Source organism: Natrix helvetica (genome assembly GCF_964273705.1).
Source record: "Natrix helvetica genome assembly, chromosome: 11".
NCBI lineage: Eukaryota > Metazoa > Chordata > Lepidosauria > Squamata > Natricidae > Natrix > Natrix helvetica.
Window position 1 is genome coordinate 14733666 of NC_138562.1, and position 27494 is coordinate 14761159.

Consider the following 27494-nt stretch of genomic DNA (forward strand, 5'->3'; position numbering starts at 1 on the left):
ACTCTGTGTGTGTGAGAGAGTGAGAGAAAGAGAGACAGAGAGAGAAAGGAAAGAGAGAAAGAGAGAGAGAGAGAGAATGAGATAGAGAGAGAAAGACAGAAGGAGGCAGAGACATTCATATGTATAAGTAAGGTGATAAAACTAGTATTTGAAGTTGGATGCAATGCCATGGAAAGGATAAGATTTCAAAAGTCCATTAAGTTTAATGTTAATTGTTTTCTTCCTGTCTTATCTTGTTTGAAGATTTTGTGCCCTTGATTTTTATTCTGGCTTTCTTGGTTATCCTCCTGCTCTTTTATCACCTGGGCAAAATTGAAGTCCAGGTGTGCCTGGCAGGTATCGTAAAATTCTCATAAAAAGTGCAGATGCAGATAGCCGGGGGGGGGCATGGCGGGGGGAGATGACACTCTCACCGAAGTGAAAAATCTGGCTGCCTGCGCATAAATTGCAAACTAATTTGTTAGCATGCTACCTTTCTGATTGCCTTGCCTGAATAATTTTCTTCGCAACCCCAGACCGAAAATGTGATTTCACCAGCTCTGGCTATGAGTCATCTCCCTGCATTAGTTTCTTCTTGCAGATGGGATCGTGAAGACTGACAGCTGACAACGTAGAACTGAAGTGGTAGAACACTCTTCCACTGTCAAGGTATATAATCTGCAGGATAAATTTTCTCTGGTTCTACCTTTTACAGGTGGGCTTTGGAAGGGAAATATAAATAGGGGGCACACACATGCATAAGGAGGCATTGTCACGAATGGGAAGAGGTGGCCTTCAGCAGGTTCTGACCAGTTCTGGAGAATCGGTAGCAGAAATTTCGAGTAGTTCGGAGAACCGGTAAATACCACCTTTGGCTGGCCCCGCCCCCATCTATTCTCTGCCTCCCAAGTCCCAGCTGATCGGGAGGAAATGGGGATTTTGCAGTATCCTTCCCTTGGAGTGGGGAGGGAATGGAGATTTTACAGTATCCTTCTCCTGCCATGCCCACCAAGCCACGCCCACTGAGCCATGCCACACCCACCAAGCCATGTCCATAGAACCGGTAGTAAAAATAATTGAATCCCAGCTCTGCGAATGGGTGCGTGAAATAAGAACAAATGAATCCGATTCCAAGGGCAGTGATTGGTGTGAATTGTTGGACCTTTCCAGGCCAGAAAGAAACCACAAGGAAGGAGGCAGCTGTGACCCAAAGGAAGAGAAATCAGTTCTCAGAGTACGAACGTTTATTTGTTCTGACCCATCTCCCCAAACATGACAAACCCTCTGAAGTTAATTCAAACTTTATTGGGAGTGCCAGCAGCTCTGGCAAAAAGTTTCCCTCTCACAAGTCCGTCCGTCCATCTGTCCAGAAGATGAATAGTTGTCTGCTACGTCTATTCATCTCCCCCACTCCCTGGCTTTTATCCCCAGAGGGGCTTCAGTATCAGCGGTGGCTCTTCCTTCCCAAGGATCGGCCCACGGATTTCCACTGCTCTCCTCTCCTCTGTCTTCTGCACATTCACATATCAGGCACTGGACCCAACTGTTCCTCCTCTTCCTCATCAGCCACCTCCAGACCTGGGAGCTGTTGACTCTCCATCTGAGGGCTGACGGATAGCTCAGGCGCCATCTCTCTCTCTCTCTCTCTCCTCCCTCCCTCCCTCCTTCCCTCCTTCCCTCCTCCCTCTCTCTCTCTGCCAACTCCATTCCCTCTTCCCCCTCGGAGTTCTCAGGTTACTTCGATGCTGACCTTGACCGACTAACATTTAAGAATATAGTTTATGAACTGTGGGGGTTCTTGCTGTTCTTTCAGCTTGGATATTTTACAATACAATACAATACAATAGCAGAATTGGAAGGGACCTTGGAGGTCTTGTAGTCCAACACCCTGCCTAGGCAGGAAACCCTATACAGTTTCAGACAAATGGCTATCCAACATCTTCTTAAAGACTTACAGTGTTGGGGCATTCACAACTTCTGGAGGCAACTTCTGTTCCACTGATTAATTGCTCAGGAAATTTCTCCTCAGTTCTAAGTTCTCAGTTCTAATTTTCTTGCAGATGTTTCAGTACCGCACTAGGTAACACTGATGGTGTATCCTAGCCTGGTAACGAAACGTATTCTGGAAAGCAACAAAGCACAGAGAACACTAAGAACTCAACATGCCATCCATCTCATGGCCTAATTTAATGCCCTCTCCAGGTATATGATGTTATAAAAGGAGGGCCCCGTTTTTGTTCTTGGTTAATGTCAGTTGCTAGGTCAGCCATGAGGAGCAGAACGTAAAGGTTACACTTTCAGTGTGGAAGAGATTTCTCTGAAATGTTGAACTTTAATCTTTCCAGCACAAAAAGTATTGTGAGATGTGTTGCTCCTCTCCGCTCTCACTCTTTTGCCTCTTAAAAGCCCGGAAGCTATTTTAAAAATAAAGAGAGAGTATGCCTGTGCAAAGAAAAAAAAATCTATGTTTAAATATTATTTGTGCATCACACTTGTTATCCTCACAAAGCGTTTTTAAAAAAACACCGTACCTCCAAAAGTTCTCCTTTTGTTATTTCGTTCATTTCATAAAGTGCTGCAAGAGTTCCAGTGATGAAAAAGCAAAGTTTATTTTTTTTAAATAAAAGAAGGGTGCCACCCACCCACCCATAAAACAACTGCTTCACATTTTCCCCCAATCCAAATTAAAGAGGTTTCAGCACATTTAAATTCAGCTGTGCTGGTTCCCCTTTCTGTTAAAGACAGCTTTTCGGTGACCTCTGCCAGTTTCCGACATTACATTTGTTTGCAGTGTTTCCATAATGCAAAATAAAGCTAAGTTAAATAATACTTCCCCCTACATTTTATGATCTTCTTTTATATTCTGAGACAGAAGCTTAATGGCCTCTGACTGCAGCAGTATAAACTAATGAGAATCATTAGAAGCTACTAATCTTCTAATCGAACTTACACAGTCAGGACCATTCATGGAGCAAGCTGGATAGCCATCTACAGCTTGCTATTTAGGGATGTAGATTGTGGTCCTGGGAAGTAAAGAAAATAAACCACAAGCAGGTTGATCTGGCTGACTTTCCCTCGATCAAGTCCGCTTCCTTGTAAGAAGGTAGTAAGGCTGATGTTTGAATGCAATCTGAGAACAGGAATCTTCTCCTGTTATCTTGGTATTATGGCAAGGCATTGTAGAAAGTTAGCACCCATTCTTCTTCTCCTAGAATAATGAAATATTTTGAGAAATATTAAAAAGGCAGAATATTATATTTCCCAAAAGGAGAAACCTAGAGTGGCTCAGTGGCTAAGACGCTTGAGCTTGTTGATCAGGAAGGTCGGCAGTTCAAATCCCTAGCGCCGCGTAATGGAGTGAGCTCCCGTGACTTGTCCCAGCTTCTGCCAACCTAGCAGTTCAAAAGCATGTAAAAATGCAAGTAGAAAATATAGGAACCACCTTTGATGGGAGGGTAACAGCGTTCCGTGCGCCTTCGGCATTTAGTTATGCTGGCTACATGACCACGGAGACATCTTCGGACAGCGCTGGCTCTTCAGCTTTGAAACAGAGATGAGCTCTGTCCCCTAGAGTCAGGAATGTGACGTATCGGGACTCCCCTCCCTTCTTTGCTAAACTGGGTGTGGCCAGTGCGTGACGCATCAGGCCCATGGGCCGTGAGTTTGACACTCCTGTAGTAGATCAGGTACTATCTCAATGAGTACACCTTTACAGTTTGCTCCTAAAGGTTGGCATGGACCATTATATCTCATTTTTAATGGCTCCATTAAATTCCATTTGTTTTTTGAACCTGGGCCTTGAACAATTGCTGGATGCGCCTCAATTATTCCGGGCTAGGGAAAAAATTAGCTGGCAGGACTGTTTCAAGTTCAAATCAATAATTAAAAGATGCTATCTGTTTCTTTGTAGTTACTGCCATAAACACTTTCTGAGCCCGAATAACAATTACAGCGAAGCTAAGGCATTTAATCAAGTCACTAAATGTGCAACTTATAGGTTATCAGTAACTGCAGTGGGATGATCAGAGTCTTCTTACTGGCAGGTCCCCTACTAAATCTGCACAATATATATGCAAACTATGAAACGACAATCCAAAGCCCTTTCCACAACCCACGAGTGAGGGGAAGCGATAATTATTTAATGAAAGAATCAGAGCGACTAAGCGTTATTCCTCAAAGCCAATTTTTCGTTGGCTGGGTGAGTTTAAGGTTCAAATGAATAATATTTAGCCTGACACCGAAAGGCTCCTGAAAATGCACACGGCTTGCAAAAAAAAAAAAAAATGCAGGACAGCACTGCTGCAACGTTACAGCTTGGTGCCTAAATCAGTTTTATGTTCTCTTTTATTTGCCCTTTCAGGTTTGATGCTTTCTCGTTTTTTGTTTTTTTTTACAATAAAATAAAGCTGTCTTCCAGAAAACATCACCCGCCATAAAGTGATCTTTTCATCAATAATTAGAACACAAGAAAACAAATCCCGGTTTCTTTGCCATTAATCATGAGTAACAATTGTTGGATCCAGATTTATGGGTGACAACCAAGTCTCAGGACCAGGAGTAGTTAGAAAGGCTGCATTTGCCAGTGGCGCCAGTCGTCCTCATAATGTACCATATTTTTTGGTGTATAAGATGCACCTTTTCCCCCGCTAAAAGAGTGTGGCAATGTTGTTGTGTCATATACACTGAATACAACCATTTTTGGCCTCCCGAAGCCCCACCCTCGCACCCCATTTTTGTGAAAAATGGGCTATTTTTCATAAAAACGGGAGCGTTTTTGCCTTCCCCCACCCCTCCAGAAGCACTCTGCAGGCTTCAGCAGGCCTGTGGGGAAGGCAAAAATGCTCCCATTTTGGCAAAAAAATTGGGGCATTTTTGCCCTCCCTGAACCCTGCTGAAGCCTGCAGAGTACTCCTGGGGGTTGGGGAGGACAAACACCTTTTTCCCCCTGACTTACCTTTTGGAAATCTCGGTGCGTCTTATACACCGGTGCGTCTTATAGTCCCCAAAATACGGTAGTTTAGAAATTGAGCGGTACGGTTAGTTCTCGACTTACAGCAGAGTTCCTTTAATGACTGTTCAAAGTTACAACGGCACTGAAAATAATGACTTACGACCGTTTGTCACACTTACGACCATTGCAGCATCCCCCATGGACACGTGATCAAAATTCCTATGCTTGGTAAGCGATTCATATTTATGACGGTTGCAGTGTCCCGGTGTGTGTGTCATACGATCCACTTTTGCGACCTTCTGACCAGCAAAGTCAAGGGGAAAGCCAGAATCACTTAACTGCATTACTTAGCTTAAGAACGGCAGGGAATTCACTTAACAGCTGTGGCAAGGAAGGTCGTAAAATGGAGCAAAACTCGCTTAACGAATGTTTCAGCAACAGAAACTTGAGGCTCAATTGCAGTAATGGTGTCCTCTTTTCTTCACTACCGGTTCGGTAGCGGGAGCGCATGCGCAGAAGGTCTGTGATGACATCTTGGTGGGTGGGCAGACCCTCTCACCGCCGCCACTATGGGTTCGCCCAAACCGGTGCAAACTGGCGGAGTACCACCTCTGCTCAATTGTGGTCGTAAGTCGAGAACTACCTGTATTTTTTATTTTATTTTAGATATGGAATAAATGAGCTGGAAGGGACCTTGGAGATCTTCTAGTCCAGCCCCCTGATCAAGCAGGAGATTCTCTAGCATTTGAGACAGGTGACTGTCCAGTCTCTTATTAAAAACCTCCAGTGATCAAGCGCTCACGATTTCTGAAGGCAACTTCTGTTCCACTGGTTAATTGTCTTCACTGTTAGGAAGTTTCTCCTTAATTCCAGGTTGCTTCTCTCTTTCATTAGTTTCCAACCATTGTTCTTGGCCTGCCCTCTGGTGTTTTGGGGAATAATTTGTTGCAGCCTCTCAAATACTGGAATATTGCTATCATGTCACCCCCAATTCTTCTTTCCTTTAGCCTAGCCAAACCCAAATTCTGCAACTGTTCCTCATATATTTGAGTCTCCAGGCCTTTGATCATCTTAGTCGCTCCTCTCTGAACTTTTTCCAAAATCTCAACAACCTTTTTGCAGTATGGTGGCCAAAATTGGTTGCGCTATTCCAGATGTGGTCTTATTAGGGTTTTTATACGGCAATCGTTTTCTTCCCAGAAGAGGAAACAGGAATGGTGGGTTTGCTATCTACTTAGCGCGTAATGGAGTGAGCTCCTGTTACTTGTCCCAGCTTCTGTCAACCTAGCAGTTCGAAAGCATGTAAAAATGCAAGTAGAAAAATAGGAACCATCTTTGGTGGGAAGGGAACAGCGTTCCTTTGGCGTTTAGTCATGCTGGCCACATGACCATGGAGAAGTCTTCGGCTTTGAAACAGAGATAAGCACCGACCCCTAGTGTCGGGAACAACTAGTACATATGTGCAGGCAGATTTGTTAGGTTTATCCAATAAATATAAGCAATGAAGATTTTTAGCTGGAACCTTTTCAAACTTCTAGACAAAAGACTCCCCACCACTGTTCTTCTAGCCGAGAAATGAACTGTTAATATCAATTTAAAAAAAGACAAGTCCAAATAAAATAAGGTATCAAATTTTCATCAGTCTTCGGAAAAATTCTATGAATACAGTGACCTTTGTTAACTGATATTTTTTTTATTAAAAAAAAAAAAACCTCACCACGCTAAGGCAGCATCGTTCTTCTTTTTATACATGTAAATTGGAGCGGATTCATTAAATGACAATTTGTTCTCTCTTTTGCTTAAATGAATTTATATTAGTCGGGGAGAGTGCCTTAACAATGAGCCCTGAAAATCATTTGATTTAAGCAGGCAAAGGAGTTTATGCTGAAAGCTGGGTGGGTTTTGGTTTTGCATGATGACTTCATTAAATGGATTGTGCACACTTGTGAATATCTTGCTTCTATTCATGGAGACTTCTGTTGGTTTGTATGGGCTGTAGATGTGAAGTGGAAGCTAATGTCTATGGTTAAACTTTCGGACCTCAGGGACCACAAAATTAATCATTTTAAATCCTGCAGACCACTAATATAATCTGCCTAATGGATTGCTAGATGGGCTTGGCTAGGTGGTCATGTGACTAGACGGGCGTGGCCAACTTTATGTCACTCACATTGAGGGGTGCCTCGCTGGCCTCTACTCCCCTCTCCCCTCCCAACCACTCCTTGCCTCCCCACCTGGGCTCCTTGGGGCCCCAATAGGAAGCAGTTGTTGAAGCTAAGCAGCCAACATGAGCAAGAGTTGACAAAACAGTTGGCTCAGTTCAAATTGGATATGACCAAGGAGGAGGCTCAGAAGAAGCACTGAGGACTACGAGCAGAGGCTTTTCAAGCAGAGGGAAGACCTGCAGGAGCTCAAGGCCAGGTACCGGCGCCTGGATGCTCAGCAGGCTGAGATGGTCAGCCAGTTCCAGGCCATAATGCAATCCCAATGGAACAAGGTCTCCGGCTCTTCACCACCAGCAGCACTTCCCTCCACCCTTCGCCCAAAGCCCCGCACCAGGAGGCTGAAGCAAACCCCAAGTCGGAATTTCTGCCCCCCTCTGACCCACACAACAAGACCCAGAAGGGGGAGACTCTCTGAAGCAACACAAGCGTTTATTGCATGTACCCATCCCAGGGGACGTAGTTTGAGGACCCCTGATTTAGTGCAAACTAAAACATGCAAATAATTTTTCTGCGGACCACCAAAATTTTCTCATGGACCACCAGTTGGTGAAGGCTGGTCTATGGAATATAAAAATAGCAATAATAAAACATAACGCTAATAGCAGTGTTTCAGTATCTAAGGGGCTGCCGCAAAGACGATGGGGATCAACCTATTCTCCAAAACAGCTGAAGGCAAGGCAAGAAGCACTGGGTGGAAACTGATCAAGGAGAGATCCAACCTAGAACCAAGGGGAAATTTCCTGACAGTTACAGTAGAGCAAGCAATTGGTGGACTAGTTTGCCTTAGATGGTGTGGGTGTTCCATCACTGAGGTATTTAAGAAGAGATTGGATAACTATCTGTCTGAAACCATATAGTCCTGCTCAAGAAGGACTAGAAAGCCTCCAAAGTACCTTCCAACCCCATTATTCTAATATAACTAGATATGAATAAGTTTAAAAACAAAACTATCAAACTTGAATCACACATTAAGTTTCCCTTTTTGTTGATAGTTGTGAAGTCGTGTCTGACCCATCGTGACCCTATGGACAACGTTCCTCCAAGCCTTCCCATCCTCTACCATCCTCTGGAGTCCATTGAAGCTCTTGTTGACTGCTTTGGTGACTCCATCCAGCCACCTCTCTCTCTGTCATCCCCTTCTTCTTCATTTGCCCTCAATCATTCCCAGCATGAGGCTCTTCTCCAATGAGTCCTTCCTTCTCATTAGGTGGCCAAAATACTTGAGTTTCATCTTCAGGATCCAGCCTTCTAAAGAGCAGTCAGGGTTGATCTCCACTAGGACTGACCGGTTTGATCGCCTTGCAGTCCAAGGGACTCGCAGGAGTCTTCTCCAGCACCATAGTTCAAAGGCCTCCATTCTTTGGTGCTCAGCCTTCCTTATGGTCCATCATTCACAGCCACCCATTGCAACTGGGGAAACCATCGCCTTGACTATATGCACTTTTGTTGGCAGGGGTTCCCTTTACCTCTTTGCTTTTGTTTGCTCCAAGGCTGCTTGATATTTGGCTGCGTGTCTAAACTTTTGGCTTTTCCGAATCGTCCTTCCATCCCCGCAAAGTGATGGCCTCATTTTAAGATGACATGATAGCCAAATCAATCCAGATGTGGATACGCCTGCAGGATGGCTCAAATTCATAAGCCTTATTTGAAGTGACTAGGGAATTTATTGGTTAGAAACTTTTAAATCTCCAAAGGGAAACCACTCTTGCTTTTCTTTTTTTTGACAAGCAGACCTGACAGAGGTTCAAGAAGAAGCTTTAGCTTCCTTAGGGAAAAAAGATTGTGTGCCATTCGAGCACAACTGACAGGCAATTTAAGCCAGTTAGTTTGACTAATAATGGCAGTTGCATAATGCAGGCTATGATATTAGACTGCTAAAATAATAGTTTTAGAAGAACGAATGAGGGGAGAATACTGTTACCGACATAGGTATTATTTTTAGGACAGCCAGTCCAGATTTCAACGGCTGTCTATCAATAGCTTAAACAGTCTGGATGGGAAAAAAAACTTAATTGAAATATTTCCTCTTGTGTCTCATACCAAGTGTCTGGATTCAAGACTTGCCAACTTTTTTCTTTCTTTCAAAGTTTGGACAGATGGTGCTTCTATTCTGATGGACAGAGGCAAAAAGCCAATGCTTCAGTTGCCGAGATTGTATTTTACTAGTGAAAATGTTGCTGTGTCACAGTGTAAAGAACTAAAGGTATCCACTGAATCCACACAGATAGAATAGAGTAGAGTAGAGTAGAGTAGAGTAGAGTAGAGTAGAGTAGAGTAGAATAGAGTAGAATAGAATAGAATAGAATAGAATAGAATAGAATAGAATAGGAAAGTAAAGAATGGAATGGAATAGAATAAGAAAGTAAAGAATAGAATAGAATAGAATAGAATAGAATAGAACAGAACAGAACAGAACAGAACAGAACAGAATAGAATAGAATAGAATAGAATAGAATTCTTTATTGGCCAAGTGTGATTGGACGCACAAGGAATTTGTCTTCGGTGCATAAGATCAGGGTTGAACTGTGGGCTTATGGAGTTTGACTGTTTCTTTGCTGATGTTTCCTTACCAGTGAAATGTCTGCAAGACTAGCCCACTGATAATGATGCCTAGTTGGGTAATGAAACGTCCTCAAGAAAACAACCAAGCACAGAATGTCAGGCTTTGTATAGGGCAGGGATGGTGAACCTTTTTGGAAATGCATGTCAAAATTGTGTGCGCGTACGCAATTGTGCATGCATGCATGCCCCACACCCACAATGCAATGTGCCCTGCCCCCTGTGCATGTGTGCACGAACCCCTGCACATTTAAGCATGACCCCCCCCCATGCAGGGGGAGATTACGTCAAAAATCAGCTGGCCCATGCACACTGGAGCAGATGGCTTGCGTGCCCAGCAGATTTGGCTTCACGGAGGAGGTTCACCATCATGTGTATGGGGCCTCAAGCCTGCCACATATTCAAACATATTCTACTGTGGGAAACCGGGAGGGGGGATTGTATGGAGCATGGGCAATATGTAGCCAAAATAACATTTCTTCTCAGAGAGTCAAGGTCGTTTTGTCCCTGCACCTGGACGGATGTGGATGGGAGGAATCTTCCTTTGGGGAAATGACTGATTGGACCATGGGATGGACTTGTGGGTGTTGGGGCAGGGTCTTGAACTTTCAACTGGGTGGGGAAGACCTGGAAGCTTTCAGATTCGGGTTTCCCTAAATGTGCCAACATGGTTTTTTTTAATAAATTGGAGTGCTGAGGAATCTCTTGCCTTGGACTCTTATTTCATTGAGGGTCCTCTTTGGAACCCTGACATTCACCTGGATATGCAGGTTTCCAAGTTTTCCCTCTCTGAGCACCAAGGACCTCACTGAGTAATACTGGCAACACTCAAGGATGCTAACCCATTTCATTGCACGATGCCCTGTAAACTGAGAATGAGAGGTTGGCCTAGAAAATTTGAACTTGGTTTCTAAAATGGAAGGTAACACAGCTTCTTTTCCAGCTGGATCTCACCCTTTGAAAGCATCTCCAAAGGCAGCTTAGAAACCGTGCATTAACATAAGAAAAGGAAGTTTTCTCTGTGTGATTGATGGTCAAAAACTCCACTTTTCCTATCAGTTTCTGAAACTTTAATTACATGGCAGCTATATATTTCAGGAAGATGTAGGCTGCTTAGATTATGAAGTGTGTGTGTCTATGCGTGGCAGGAAGAGGGAGGAAGGAATTTTTTTTTTTCACAGTTTAGGTGAAATTCTAAAATAGATACATCATCATTTAGTTCGGGAAATATGGCAGAAATTTTCCCAACCGTGCTGACTTCAATTTCTACGTGTTCCTGTGTGTTATTTGTGTATTTGTATATTTTTTTAAAAAATGTTTGTTAAGTGTATGGATATACACTTAACAAACATTTTTTTAAAAAATATACAAATACACAAATAACACACAGGCACAGCACACCAACTATCCCCAATCAGCAAGCACGACCTAAGTTTGATGTTGGTAACAAATAGTATTAAAAAAAGTCTTGGCAGAATTACCCTTTGACAGCAGAGAAATTTTTCATTCCAGCTGGTCATTAGGTCTTTCCAACTGTTGGTGTCTCATGCAATCTGCTTTAATAGCTGCATATAATTAGCTTTCTCCAGATCACAGGCTTTGGGGGGGTAATATTCAAGTCCAAATATCAAAATCCAAAGAAAGATAACTCAAAGGGACATATGTTCAAGGCAGCCTTCTCACTGCTGCCTTTAGCCCTGAAGATGGGTAGCCGTGTTGATTTATGCATATTAGCTCTGAATCCCGATATGAAAAAAAAAATGTATCAATTATTTTGCTTCAGAAGTTCTGGAAAGAAATGAACCAGGTTGGTATAAAAACCAGTATGTCATCTGGATGTACAGATATCTTTGAGAGTTTTAATACAATAAGGGTTTTAGCAACAAGCTTGACTCTGCTAATCTTAAAAAAGTATTTTCTGGAAGCAAGAATGGAAATTTGGAAGAATAGAATGGATGGAAGTCTCACTGTTTGATAAAGTTTCAGCATGCTGTGTATATATTTGAACTTTGTGAGTATTCTAGCCAAGGGTTTATTTGCTTCTGTTTCACAATAATGACCAAACATGATTTGGGAAACCATGGTTTCTTGAGAAAGCTATCTTTGCCAGCCCATAAGTCATCATTTAGAAACTGTAACAACTATATTTACACATTGGATACAATTCCAACTTAACTATATATATATATTTAAAAACTATGAGACAATCAAAACACAGCTTTAAACCATATGATGATTATAAACCACATATTCCCAAAGCTCAGACTAACTTTCTTCTTTAAACTAACTCCATTTAATCTTTGCAAATCTCATTTTCTAGCTCCATTAAGGTTCTGCCTCTTAAAATTTGTCGTGTAGGATTGCCTTTATTTTTGGACCGATGGCCATCCATCCTGCTTGTTAAAATGAGAAATATCCAGGGATATTAGTAGGATCAATAGATTGTTTCAGGAACTCACACAGAGAGGGACTTCTCCGGGTGCCGTCCGCCAAACAGTGTCGGGGGGCGACACCCAGGAGCAGAGCCTTCTCTGTGATGGGCCCAGCCCTGTGGAATGACCTCCCCCGTGACATCAGGATTACTTCCGATCTCCGCTCCTTCCGTGTACAGCTGAAGACCCACCTCTTTCAATTATCTGGCCTGGCTCAACCATAATTTTTCTTACTCCTCCTGACTGTCTTTTTAAATTTTAAATTTTAATTGTACATTGGGTTTCTTACAATTGGGGTATTTTAATGGTGATTTTTAACTGTCTAAATGTTGTAATTTGTTACCTCCTCCGTGCATGTGTGTCTTGGTATATATGTATGTTTATGTGTTTGTACACATGTTTTATGTTCTATATGCTCTATTGTATGCCGCCCCGAGTCCTGTCTGGAAAGGGAGCGGCTAATAAATTCAAATTATTATTATTATTATTATTATTATTATTATTATTATTATTATTATTATTATTATTATTATTATTATTATTACTAAGGGTTGGAGAATGGAATTAACTATCTGTTCATATGTCTTGCCCATCACTCCCTTATGGACACAGATGTGCTAGAGCAGTGGTTCTCAATCTGTGGATCGGGACCCCTTTGGGGGGTCGAAGGACCGTTTCACAGGGGTCACCTAAGACCATTGGAAAAAACATATTTTCGGAAAAATACAGAAAACATAAAATAACCACAACATGAGGAACTGTATTAAAAGGTCGCGGCATTAGGAAAGTTGAGACCACTGTGCTAGAGGTTGCTATCCCATCATAAAAGTTGGTGGAAAATAACCACATTTTTTAACAATGTTATCAGATTCATTCAGGGGTGGGATTGAAAAATGTTAGCAACCAGTTCTCTGTCCAGTTGCTGGATGGGTGTGGCCGTGGTGGGCATGGCCTACTTGGCCTCCTGCACCATGAGGGGAGTTTTCACCCTCCCCAGGCTACAGAGGCTTTTCTCAAGCCTCCGGGAGGGTGAAAACGGCTTCCTCCAGGCTCCGGAAGCCCTCTGAAATCCAGAAACAGGCTCATTTCTGAACTTCCTGAACTTCTGGGAGGTCTGTTTTTCACCCTCCCAGAATCTCTGCTTAGGCACTGCACTTACCTGGCATCCAAAATGGGCCATGTGGAGACTCCTGGGTGGAGTGGGGTGGGGTGGGCATGGCCAGCCAGTCCTTGTAACTACTGGTTTGGTGAACCAGATGTAAAATTAACATCTGGTTCTCCCGAACTGATCTAAACCAGCTGAATCCCACCCCTGGATTCATCCAATTCAACATCTCTCTCTCACTGTCTTTGTCTGTCTGTCTGTCTGTCTGTCTGTCTGTCTGTCTCTCTCTCTCTCTCTCTCCCTCCCTCCCTCCCTCCCATTAACTTGGGGATATGAAATAGAAGATATGCGTATGAAGGATATAAAACAGAATTATGTCTCAATATCTGGGTATCGGTTGACTCTGTTTCCATTGATCATTGCTATTGTCTAATCTGTTTTGAGAAGATGTTCTCCTTTCAAATGAAGCTAATGCTAAATTAATACCCAACACCTGCTTCATAATCAAAACAAGTTGTAGTTTCTACTCCAGTCTTCCAACAGCTTTCCAGGTGAGGATTCAGACTAATTATTCATGAAACATGAAAATAACAGGTCCCCAATTTTGGGACACATTCAATGAGGAGTGCTCAGAATTCAGCTGGGAAGGAAGGAAGGACTGAGAATAATGGGTAAAAGAAGTAAATAAGGCCAGGAGAGAAAACAAATGGAAATATGAGCCCTTCTCAATTTCCTGGCTGGAGTATTGATTTCTTACATTGTCACCTCATATCTGAGATGACTCAGCAGGAAACCAGCCTCGAAAGCATCTTTTCAACATGAAGGGGCAAGGATGCACGTTAGAAGGAGGATGATGAATGTTGATTCACTAGTAGAAGACCAAATGCCATCCTTCTTCATGAAGGATTTATCATTTTCCACCTTGTTCTGCACTAGTCTTAATAAGCGTTTGATAAATGCCCATTTAGCTGTAATAGAAACATCACTCTTCAGATTTCAGTTCATGGGTCACTCGTCAAAGCATTGCATCTTAATATGGTGGCGTGAGATTGGAGACAACTATATCAGCAGATTTTTGCAGGTCTACTTAATTGTGTTAGGTTTCCTAATTAAGGGGTGGGAATGGAGAATCTATCTATTTCCTTCCCCAAATGTAGAGAAATGACAGAATTGGAATTTTTATCAGAAGTGACATAACATTTATATTAAAATAGGGTACAATATGTTATTGCGCTCTGTCAGGGCCAAACAATTTGTGCAAGAATTGGCTTTAATGGAAAATTCATTGTTAGAGTAATATGCATTTCTGGTTAAACGTAAAAGTAGCATTTGAAGGACTTCTATATGTTTAAAGTGGGCATTAGAAAACATTGTGTTTAGGTGGAAAGTACGAGGAGGGAGATGTTGCTAGCATTAGTTCCAAGGCATGATTTAATGGACTTTTTGTTTCATTATTTCATTGATGCTTAAAGGGGAAAGATCAATATATCAGAATGTGCATCTGCTACTTTATAGGAATTTAGCATGAATTGTGATGAGGTTCAAAAAGTTGCTTTCTGTTAGAAATATAGCTAGGGAGCAACTCCTTAGGGAAGAGTTTGAATTATGAAACTTTTTCGCAGAACATTAGGTGAATTACGGTAGTACAATGAGTTTCATTGTATAGGATGGCTTTCAATTGAGCACAGTGCAAAATGCATATCCAAAAGACCACTTGGGCTGATTTTTTCAAAACAAGTCTTTCAAAACTCTGTGTAACATGATGTTGAGAATTGTCTAAAATGGATGCTTAGAGCTCCATTAAGACTTCAGCAGAAAGGCAGCATCTAACTACCTTGTTTGGTCTTAGAAGCTAATGATAGTTGGTCCTTGCTTGCTTGCTTGTCCGCTCTTACACATTTGAAAGCTTATGCAATATTTTGTGATCTGGCCTACTAAGTGTTTTCTTTTGCTACGTATGGAGTTTAAAATCCTCCATTCGAAATATTCAATTGATGTTGTTTTTTTTTCTCTTAAGTATCCAGAATAGTTTCTTACTATGATCTCTGATCCGCTGGTTTTTGAACAGCAGTCTTCCAACATAGCAGATTCCGGCAAGGTTCTCTTAGGTAAACAATGTAAAAAAAAAAAATTGAAAATATTACAAGGTGTCAAGAGAACGACAGATTCATGCTATGTGAGAACTGCAGATCCCTTCATTTAGTTGAAAGGGCTTTGATGTCACAGTACCTGTAATTGCAATGTTAAATTTTCTGTACAGAGAAGAAAAAAAGTTAGCTAGTAGAAGAATACCGATTTTAAATTTACTTGTCCCAGTGGCTTTATTCTGAATATCATATTCTGCTGCCTAATACAGTCTTGTTCCTTGTAATCACAAGCTACAAAGCAAGCTTGGAATTGTTTTTAGAAAAAAAAAAGAAAAGCTGAATTTTGCAAGGTTCCCCCTCCTCCTTTTCTTTCCCTTTCAACTCTTTATGTCAATTGTCAGCTGAAAAGAATTACTGGATATGCATAGAGCAGACTTGGATAGCACCGGGATTTGTTACAGGTTCCCCAGGCAAATAAACATCTTTGATCATTTCCCTGATCCTGGAATTGTCGCCTTGCAAAAGCTGTTGATGGTTCTTTTCTGAAAACTTTTCAATAGATTGCTCTGTTTTGCAGACAAAAAACGTCTTAGATATAAAGACTTTTTGTAGATATGAAGTGCTTTATATGCGTAGAGCCACCCAGAAAGGCTGCATTTATATTTGCATGCTAGGTTTTTTTTTTCCTGTTTGTGCACAAAAAGTCTCACTCTAATCAGAAAGATGGTAAAATGGAGGTGTATGAAACTGTTGTGCATGAAAATAGGTGGGTGTCAGGCCTGCAGCCATCTTTTCTTGTTGATCTTTGGCCTTCCACACTTTCTATTATTCTACAATGCATTTCTATTGTGGGAAAATGGGAGGGGGGATTGTAAGGAGTTACATACTGTGTAGCCATAACAAAATTCTTTCTAGAAAGCCTAGGTCATCCTTTGTCTCTGCACCTGACCGGAACTGGATGGGTGGAACTGCCAGCATGGCAGTGGGAGATTGGACCATGTGACGGACTTGTGGGTGTGGGGGCAAGATCTTGAACTTTCAACTAGGTGGGGGGAACTGGGAAGCTATCAGATTCGGGTTTTCCCAGATGTGCCAACATGGCTCTCTATAAATTGGAACTTCACGCAATAATTTGCCTTGGACTCTGATTTGGATGCTATTTGGAACCCTGACAGTGGGACTCTAACTCTCAGACTGCACACTTCCTCTAAAGTTATTATTCACAATAGGAAGGTACTTAATATGCCATCAGCCTTTAATCCCTCAAGTTCTTGAGGTGTCTTTTCTCAAATAGATGCTGATCAGCTCATTAAAGATTTCTGTCTATCAGGCTTGTCTCCTGGGCAATGTGTGACTGGTTGAGTCTTGTTATTCAAAGGTTGGATCCCATGAGTTCTCACTACGGCTGTGTTTTTTTTGGACATCACAGAAACTCTGATTTAGATCATTTGCTTAAATTCAGAGGTATATTTGCTAGGCTTTTTTCTGAGCAACTGTCTTTCCCCAATGGGATCGACTCGACCCACTTGTTCTGGGGGAAGAAACCTACCACAGACACCATCAGCCAAGGAATTTGCAGCTGGTGAGGTCCAGAAGAATCTTTTCCGACATGGCCCTCGCCCTCCTTTGGAACATCATACCACCAGAGGGGAGATCTTCCCTTTCTTCTGGCCTTCAGGAAGAACCTTAAAACCTGGCTGGGCCAGATGGCATGGTGCCCCAAAGGAAAAGCTGTAGACTGGAGATGGTTGGGGCAGTAATAGAGAAGATACCAACACTGCTCTGCTCCAAACCTGGGCTTTTATTCTTTTCTTAATCTTGGGTCATTCTAATCTGTTTTTATAACTAGCCAATGACCCGGCTTTGCCTGGATATTTATTTACAGGGGGGAAATGTCCGGACGAAATGTAATTTATAATGTTGGCATTTCCCCCTTACCAGAGGGAGCGCCCTTGTGGAGTACTGTGAAGCCGTTACCATGGCAACTCCACTGCACTGTACAGTAGAAGCCATTTTATGGCAGTACAGTAGAAGCTGTTTTAAGGCACAACAGTATGTATCTTAACAGAACACATACCACGAGGCGGGGGGTGTTATGGGTGTGTTATTCCCACAGTATTTGTTTCCAGAGAGGAAATCATCTGTCTACCAAGTTTGGTTGAAATTGCTTGAGGTATTCCAGAGTTATGCTGGAAGATACATACACACAGCCATGTATGTATGTATGTATGTATGTATGTATGTATGTATGTATGTATGTAACTACTTACGTACATACCGGTACATACACACACACACACACACACACACACACACACACACACATATTTCTGTGTTTGATTACATTGATATGTCACTCAGAGTCTTCTCAAACCATGAGTTGGGTGGCATTTAAATAAATAATAAATATTGTTCAACCAAATTATATGTAACTCTGAATACACAAAGCATTTATGTAATGATATCTTTGTTATAGGTGACCTTGAAAATATGAAGGGTTTATGAAATGATGTTGATCAATTAAAATAGCACTCCTTGTTAATTGTTCTGCAGATTTGTTTTTTTTTAATTGGAAAGAACAATAATGTATTCAAACCTGATAGAAGTGGCAGGGTTAATTTTCATCTTAAAAACAAAATTCTCATCTATGAGTATGAACAGGAAGATATTTTTTTTCTACACTGGCATCTAAAGTAGCACGTGCCAAATTTACCTGGGCATAAATGCAGAATAACAGAATAATAGGGACCTTAGATGTCATCTAGTCCACCCCACTGCTCAAGCAAGAGGACTTGTGCCATTCTGGACAAATGGTTGTCCAAACTCTTCTTCAAAACATCCAGTGTTGGAGCTCCCACAACATCTGGTGGCAATCCGTTCCACTGATTAATTGTTCTAACTGTCAATAAATTTCTCCTTAGTTCTAATCTTGTTCTGCCTTCATTTTTGTCTGAATTTTTTGAATTTTTTTTATTTGATTCTCTTCCCCATTAAAAAAAACTTTAGTACTGTTTTAAGTAATATATTAATGAACTGAAAGTAATTTCATTCATTTATAATGGGTCTTAAATGAGCAGCAGCCTTAACATTTTAAATTATGTTGTAGACTATATAAAATTGATCTTGGCTAATAACTTATCATTGAAGTAATCAAAAGAGATAGATGAAAACTGTGCAATATAAACTCACAGAAAAATAAAATGTGATGTTCTACAGCTGAAAAATATATTTCAGAAGAAAAAGAGTTTTGCTTCTTCTAGAATTAAGGCAATGTCACTAAAAGGACAACAAGGAAGTCAGTGGACATTAAGGCATATATATATATATATATATATATATATATATATATATGTATGTATGTATGTATGTATGTATGTATGTATGTATGTATGTATGTATGTATGTATATATATATATATATATATATATATATATATATATATATATATATATATATGTTATATTTGTACTGATAAATAAATAAAGGGAGACTAGTATAGATCTATTTCGAGCTGATTAGCTCTCATCAGCTAGCCATACCCTTACTGGGACTTGAACCCGGGCTGTAAATATCTTAGGCAGGAGTGTTAGCCACTAAGCCACGGGCTCACTTCCTTATCAGTTGATATATATTAATTAGGATCTGAGAGGGAGGACATAATAGCTCAAAAGTTAAGATATAGATTCTGATTCCAGGTGATTTTTTTTCAGCGACATCTACATATAGATTAGAAAACCTTGCCAATCAAAGTAAAGGTGGAATAAAAACAACATAAAGATAAAAACATGAATAGAATAGAATAGAATAGAATGGAATGGAATGGAATGGAATGGGATGGGATGGGATGGGATGGGATGGGATGGAATAGAATAGAATTCTTTTTTGGCCAACTGTGATTGGACACACAAGGGTCTTTGGTGCATATGATCCCAGTGTACATTTAAAAAATACATTCATCAAGGATCATAAGTTACAACACTTAATTATAGTCTTAGGGTACAAATAAGAATCAGGAAACAATCAATATCAATACAAATTGTAAGGATACAAGCAGCAAAGATATAGTCATAAATGGGAGGAAATGGGTGATAGGAACAACGAGAAGACTAATAGTAATAATAAAATAAAGCATAGCTCTTCCAGAGTTATGCTGGAACACACACACAGACACATACAGATATATATATATGATTATGCTGTATTGTAAAAGTTGATCTTACAGACCTGGGCATTTGAGTTGGCAGTATGTGAAATAATAAGATATTTTCCATTCAAGTGTGCTTGTACTCATAAATCATACCGAATTTGAATAGATAATGGGAGCACAGGATTAAATTGTAAACCTTGATCTTCCGTTAGGAAGGATGTTACATTATTGACTGCAAGGCAGTTGTCAATTCATGAAAATGATTTGTAGGGAGGCAAGGTACGGAGAACATTGCAAACATTGTATTTTTTATTTCGTTGGTTGCTTTCATCTTATTTGCTCTTCTAAAGACCGGAAACAAACATATGTTAGTGAAATGTAAATATAATTATTTCAGTAATACAAGGGGAAGGTGGAAAGCTGATCTTAAATGGATGGCATGTGGTATACATGTCTTCATTAGAACAGAAGCTGGAGAGGTCGCATCCAGTGATTCAAAGGTCAGATAGCACCAATTTGTCAACAGTGAGAATGGCCCAACCTCTGTTGCCTCGGGAAGGAAGGAGTTAGAATTTAAATCCTGAACATGGGTACCGACTTCAACCTGCCTGCAATGCAACAGCGAGAACTTCTCTAGGATTACGGCTTCTTTTTTTGTCTGCTTTTTTAAAAAATGAATCTGCACAAGTTGTATCTGTGAGACTGCTTCCCACTAAGCAGACTCTTGAATAAGCGACTAATAACTGCAGAACTTAGATTCACCGCTGTTCCTGAAAGAACCTTGGAAATAAGTGACTAAATGTAGGAGAGGAGCAGGCAGAGGTAGGAGGGTAGAATTAAATGAGTCAGCAGCCTAGAATCGCTATATTATCACCAATGGTCTGAGTCCAACCCCAGCTGAATTTCATTAACCCTTTTCTGGTGCCAATTGAGTATTGAACTTCAGTTGACTAGTTTCCTGTGTATAGGCTTGAGTAATAAATCTTCTGAACCGCAATTTACCATACGGTCCTGATTCTTTGCGCCTGATAGTAAATTGGAGCAAGCTAGAGGAAATGCATCTTCATTAGTTCAATCTATTTTCAGGGTCAATTGGAGAAGCATATTTGGGGATTACGATGCTGATCTCAACTTGAAGATTAAGCAGAGCTAGTAGTCGACTTTTTACATTTCAAAGCAAGGAATGATGATTTAGCTTTCATTCAGAAAGTTAAATCATTAGAAAGGTTTAGAACTCTGCAGAAGCCCTATGTCCAGGTTACAAGTTTTTTTCCCTAGTCGGTAGTAAACCCACATTAACCCATGCCTCCTCCTCCTCCATCTCCATTTTCTCTTAAAGGCTGTGGGAGAAGCCGTCAGTCAATCCATCAATCAGGCATGAATGCAGTTTTCCCCTCCAATAACTCTAGCCTTCTTCTCAACATCAATTGCAAGATAGTGACTGAGGAAAAAAAATGCTATGGTGACCTGAAATGAAAGGGAAAGAATACAGGAAAAGCAAGACCGATGGGATGAAATGATACCCTCAGGTGGTAGAAAGAGGTTTCAGAGGGCATTGGGCCACGATGCTTTGAACTTCCAACAATGCCTCCCTATAGCAACATAAGCTCCATATTTCCAACATGCTATGCTCTCGGGTGATGATTTTGTGACCCTTAAAATTGGGGATGCCTTTGAAAAAGGCATAAATGGCTGGTTTTACTTCTGTTTGCATTTCTGCAGCTCCTGTAACTATGGGAATTTGCTAATGCCTTTCTTATTTGCTATGTAGAGCATCGCTCTGATTTTGGCCTTGCTGAAAGGTATGGCTTAGGTCTGACATTCTAAGCCATTTTCCTATTAATGTCAGCTAGATGTTTTCATTAATGGTGGATTTAATACTTTGGCTAAAACCTGTTCCTTCTGGGGATTTAAGAGAGAAAACAAAGAACCGGGGTGTGGGGGGGGGGAAGCATCCCTAAAAATAATTAAGGACTAGTGAGTGTCATTTGAACTGTATGAAGTAATTGATTGTAATTGGTTCTTCTAATGCTTCTTCTTTGATACATTTTTCGTCTTGCTCGATTTTTCATTCTCTTTCGCTGCTATCTAATTTTGTTTTAAATGATGTATAACTAAAAGGGTTTGTCTGCTATTTTTTTTTCCTAATTAATTTCCCCCCCAATTCAGGGCCAATAACAGCCCTGGGAAGGCAAAGTCTTATAAAACTATTTACAGCCACGTATGCAAGTCTCAGGATTGTTATTAATTCGGAATAACATTGCTCTTCTTTTATGAATGCTTTTTGATCACACTTATGAGTGACAGTTTGGTGTAGTGGTTTAAGGTGTCAGATTAGAAATTGAGAAACTGAGAGTTACAGTCCTGCCTTAGGCTCAAAGCCAGCTAGGTGACCTTGGGCCAGCCACTTTCACTTGGCCCAGAAGCAGACAATGGCAAACTATTTACAGGTACGGTATATGTGGTACCTTGCTCAATAGTAGCAACTGTGAGATTCATAGAGGCACAAAGAGAGTAGAGAGGAAAAAAGGAAAATGGTATCCAAAAAAGAAATTAGCCAAAAATAAAGAGAGAAATAATGGGAGATGGGAAAGAGAAATTTTGGGGAGAGATATCCAAATAATCTATCAAAAAGTGGTAGAAAAAATTCAGAAGAAAAGAGCTAAGACATATAAAAAGAAGAAAAAGAGAAAAGAAAGTTTAGGAATAGGAGATTAGCAGAATTGCTAATGAATTGTTGGAATGGAATGAAATACCTAAACAAGGTAATAGTATGTTTTATTTAGGATGTGTATGAGCTATATTAATATTTCTAAATGTGTAAAGCAATTATGTTAAATGTTAATCATATAAAAATTGAATTTGAAAACATATGTTGCTAACAGAAAATAGATGGAAAACTAATGATAGGTGGATTTATTTCTAAAGAGAATTAAAAAATGTTATTGTTTATATATGTTAAAAATTAGAAATTGGAAAATATGAGAAGAAAAGTATACGGCTAAAATTGGAAATAATGGAAATATAAGGTAGAATGAATTCTGTGTCTGCGGGAATGTTAAATGTGGAATCCGGATAGCACTCTGTTCACAACAGATTTTTTTTTATTATTTAACAACAACAAAAAAACTTTTTATAAAAAAACAGTAGTAACTGTGAGAGGCATCTTGGAGTCATAGTGGACAATCATTTAAATAGGAGCCAGCAGACCGGACTCTAATTTTGGAAATTTGGCACTTAGAAAAAAAATGGCAGGGAAGGAGAAATCAGCCACCCCCCCAAAAAATTGTGCATTTTTGGATTGTGGTCAGAAGTATTCGTGACCAGAGGTTCTACTGTATATAGCTGCGTCTTATAGCCAACTCTGGGTGGCCTCCAATCAAAAGTTAAAATAGCCATAAAAGGCACATGAAAACTATAAAAACTAACACACTGAAAAGGCCTTCATGCAAAAGGCAAGACACACCTCCAATCCCTTGCAAGGTGCTTGGCAATTGCATGTGTTAACACTCCATGCCCGATTTGATGAATGCAACAAGGAAACAGAATCCTATCACTCAACACAAGTCGGACCTTGTCCCCAAATCTGAAAAATCCACAAGCTAGTGCTGCTAGATATGATTGTACATGAAAAAAAAAAAAGGATTGGGGGAAAAAAAAAACAAGAGGGAGAAATTTATGGAGCTTCAAGACAGCTGGATATCAGCTTGTGTGTCAGCTGGGCCCCTTTTTATCACTCCAGTGTCTGCAAAGTTGATGGCTTAGTCAGATAACAATAGAAAAGTAATAGCCTGGCAAGCCACAAAAAAAAAAAAAAAAAAAAAACACCCAACAACAGTTATATCTATTTAATGGAGGCAGATTGTCCTCAGCAAAAGTATTTTTAAATCACTGGTTCCAAAACAATGCATTTCATTAGTAAGGAATGCTGGTCAGCTCTATCAGAAAGTTGTGTGGTATGCGTCGACAGGCACACACAACCTACCCACCCTCCAATAATTCCCAGTAATGAAAAACCAATTTTGGCACACATCAATGTTGACTCGGTTTCTGAATCTACCAGAATCTGTTGCCAAGAGTCTGGAAATGTGATGATTGTTGTCTTTAGAAGAGGAAGGAAAAGATTTACTGCCAGCTACGGGTGTTAAAGGGCTACCTCTAATTTATCACCCTTGAAATGTTGTAAAAACTCTGCCAGGCAGGTTGTTAAGTTGTGGGGGTAAGCAGTTCAGAAATGTAACATGAAGACCTACCAACAGAAGTTGTGTGTTCATGGATGCTTTAAGCCAATGCAGTGTTTGTGATCAACATCTTCTTCTTTTAATGACCCCATAATCCCTTGTGGGGTGGAGTCCCGGCAACTGAATGGAGCTGAGAGTTTATTGGCCAGATGCCTTTCCTATCGCCAATACTGAGTTTTGTTCAGCAGATATATTCTCATTGTGCCCAGAGAGAGAAATACCTGCCTCTACCTAGGATGGAACTAACAGCCTCCTGATTGTGAGGCCAGAGCTCTACCTCTAGGCCACCGCACCACTCTCCTTTTAATCATTAGCATATTATATGAATTTAAGAAGCATTAACTAAGAATCCAGGATATTTCTCAAGACTAGCTGAAGAGAGATCCACTGGATATCCCACGAGGCAAGTGAGATGGTAAAGGATGCCAAATCAAACCGTTTGCTCCTCCAGAAAATATAATCTGGCAATGATGATGCTCGAGATCTGATGTTTGTGATTCTTCTGACTGGACCTGCTAAAGTTCAAGCTAGGACCTTTGATGGGCAAAGAATACCTTCTCCTTGTACCATGGGATGATTCTTCACCTTGTAAAATGTCTTGACCTAGCATGTGGAAAGGGCCGCGGTGGCGCAGTGGTTAGAGTGCAGTACTGCAGGCTACTTCTGCAGATTGCTGGCTGCCAGCAGTTTGGCAGATCGAATCTCACCAGGCTCAAGGTTGACTCAGCCTTCCATCCTTCCGAGGTGGGTAAAATGAGGACTCAGATTGTTGGGGGCAAAATGTTGACTCCGCAAACTGCTTGGAGAGAGCTGTAAAGCACCGTGAAGTGGCATCTAAGTCTTAAGTACTGTTACTATTGCTATGTGGTTTCATCTGGGGAATTATCTGGGAAAAACACTCTAGCTTGATGCTCTTCTCTTTTCATTTCAACCTTGAAATGAGGGGGGGGGGGGTCTTTTTAAGGCAGGCATTTATATTTTAAGGGGCCGTCCGAATTTCTAAAATGAAGTAATACTGGCTCAAAGGAAGATGATTGTCCTGCCTTGGAGGTATCTATGGAGATTCTCAGTCATCCAGGTCATGGTTGTCCCAAAGGTGCTTTTTTTTTTTCAAGAGGCAAATGGACTTTCTTGTTTGTCTTTGAAGACGTTTCACTTCTCGTCCAAGAAGCTTCTTCAGTTCTGATTGGATGGATCCTTCCATTCCCCATCATCCAGTCAGAGCTTAAGAAGCTTCTTGGATAAGAAGCGAAATGTCTTCAAAGAAATACCAGAAAGTCCAGTTGCCTCTGGAAAAAAAAAACCAGCACCTTTGGGTGCTGGCTTGAAGGCATTTGGCTGGCTATCACCGAAGATACCATATAGTAATAGCACTTAGATTTATATACTGCTTCATAGTGCTTTTGCAGCCCTCTCTAAGCGGTTTACAGAGTCAGCCTCTTGCCCCCAACAATCTGGGTCCTCATTTTACCCACCTCGGAAGGATGGAAGGCTGAGTCAACCTTGATCCGGTGAGATTTGAACTGCCAAACCGCATCTACCTGTCAACTGAAGTAGCCTGCAGTACTGCGCTCTAACCACTGCACCATCTCACATTTATCCATGTCTTTAATTTATTCTACTCTTTAATATGCTCTGCTTTTTTAAAATTTATTTTGTCACGTCATCTCTTTTTGGGGGTGGGTAAAGTCAGCTTTTCCGAGTGCAACACAACACATAACAGGGTCCTGAATCTTGTCCCAATCCGTGGTTTGCTTAACCATGGATTTTTTAGCTAAGCCATACATCCCACTAAGTCAAAATCAAACAATCGATCCATTGACTCTGCACGATGTGGGATCTCCATTAGCATTCAATGGTTAGTCAGCCTCGATGTGTTAAGACTTAGCTTACAGCCTAATGTGCGTGGAATGCAGATTTGGCTTTGCTTGGTCTCTGGATGCCTTCCAGAGAGTTGGCAGGTCTCATTGCTCTTTCAAGTTTTTCTGTCTTAAGCTGCTCACTGTTCTACAAAAGCACGTTCTCTTTGCTCCAGGCCCAAATGATGTAAACTAGTTTGGGAACAACTCAAGAGGGCTGCGTGTTTTTTATTTAACCTCTTGAGTGGCTTCTAAAGCACTGTCTGTCGTTTCAGGAGATGCCTTCCACAAACCATACGGGGAATTCGCTTGGAATTTGTTGTGGCCCGCCAGTGGAGCTGGCAGCAGATTTGGAGAGTGAGGAGATTGGGGAGGAACATGGGCCAGTCCTGGAGTCTGGGGAAGGTTCTGTGTCGGAGGTAGAGAAGGGGCCAGGGTCATGTGCCAGTTATCAACTGCCTTTAGAGTCAGACATCAGTGAGGCAGACAAGCAGCTGGAGCCTGTTCCCAGTGTGCACGCATGCACAGAGTTGCCAGATGAAGGGCAGGGGTCAACTTGGGAGTAAGGTCAGACAATGAATGGTCCCTCCTAGAGGAAATAAAAGAGGAGCAAAAGGGGAGTGGAGTTTGCAGGAGACAATTAGTTCGCTTAATTGGTTCGTGACTCTCCGAGACTCCTTGCCAGGTTTTGCAGATATCACCCTGGCAGCTCTCCAAGCCAGATAAGGTCTGTGACTGTAAATCCTCCCTTGAAAGCCTCGGCTGGATGTGAATGAGCAGAATTCACAGCCAATTAATAAAAGGGGCTTTTGATGGGACAAGGAGTTTGTTTCATGCTCTTGGGAAGCATGAACATAATCTACTAAGATGGTAAATGGAATGAATAAGCCCCTTGTTTGGGATGAATGTTCTGTCAACATGTGCCCCTTCCTCACTTCCTCTCTTGTCATCAGAAAAGAAGAGAATCAAAAAGCACCCTTGATGACATGGGTGTGTGTATGTGTGTGTGCGCGTGCTTGTGTTTGTGTGTGTGCTTGTGTGTGTGAAAAACCTGACAACTTCCCTAGGAGGCAACATGAATGTTTCATGCAGTATGAGAGTTGAAAGTGAAACTGAGCATGGCACATTTTGTTACCAATTTCCATGCAAGAAGAATGCATCAGAATACATGTTATGGGAGAGAAAACATAACGCTGGCAGCCATGCCGAAGGAAATGCCTTGTTACAGCTAGCATTGTATTGATTTTCCAGATAAGAGAAAGCATATTATAGTAAGTAGGTAACTTGCATTTACTATTAGGGACATCACCAGATTACTGTGTTCTGCTTGTTAGCTTCCTTATATACAAATTGGTAGAATGGTTGCATATATTATTGTATAGTGCTGAGGTTTTTAAAACATTTGTTTGCATTTCCTTTGGCTGCTTCTAGAGAATATTTGTTATTACTGAGACCCGATATGAAGTTTCATCTATGGTTGTTCTAGTAACGTTTATATTGTTTTTCACCAGTGGGTACCTTGATCCAACAATGCAGCAATGACTGTGAGTTCTAGTCCTGCTTTAGGCATGAAAGCTGGCTGAATGAGTTTGGGCCAAGCAGCAGGAGACAGTGAGTTCTAGTCCCACCTTAGGCACCTTACTCTCTCATTCCAACTAACGTCACGGGGTTTTGTGGGGAAAATAGGAGAAGGGTATTAAAAGTGGGATATAAATAATAAGCAGATAAAAAGGAGAGCCCATTCTATTATGAAATGGCCCAGAGTGTTTATATTTATCCCTTGCTGTAAATTAGAAATGTAATCAAGAAGGAAAAGATCATTTAAAAGAAAAACACCTCTAAGGAAGATAATTTATGCATATAAACACACAAACACACACACACACACACACAACCCCCATGCAGGCT